The 271-nt window shown below is 49.1% G+C and overlaps 1 pseudogene; it reads right to left on the bottom strand.

The window, feature by feature from the left end:
- LOC118344986 lies at positions 1 to 97 on the bottom strand (annotated as a pseudogene; the record flags this gene model as incomplete).
- Positions 98 to 271: the final 174 nt, after the last annotated feature.

Genomic DNA, 271 nt, shown 5'->3' with positions numbered 1-271 from the left:
CAGGAGGTCACCCATCCTAGTACTACTCTCGCCCAAGCACGCTTAACTGCGGAGTTCTGATGGGATCCGGTGCATTAGTGCTGGTATGATCGCACCCATCAAACTAATTACTTAAAATTCATATAATCCTTGAGAGACATACTAGCGTCCTTCCGATCCCAATCCAAACGGAGATCTGATCCAAACCCATGGCTACGCGATGGGCAGGGCGAGATTTTCCCAAAAATCCACTCCCGAGTGCTCCTTCTTGTCAATTTATCTCGCAAGGCGG

The sequence above is a fragment of the Juglans regia genome, unplaced genomic scaffold (genome assembly GCF_001411555.2).
Source record: "Juglans regia cultivar Chandler unplaced genomic scaffold, Walnut 2.0 Scaffold_1102, whole genome shotgun sequence".
NCBI lineage: Eukaryota > Viridiplantae > Streptophyta > Magnoliopsida > Fagales > Juglandaceae > Juglans > Juglans regia.
The sequence above is the reverse complement of the archived record's forward strand: the minus strand, read 5'-3'. Positions and strand labels throughout refer to the sequence as shown.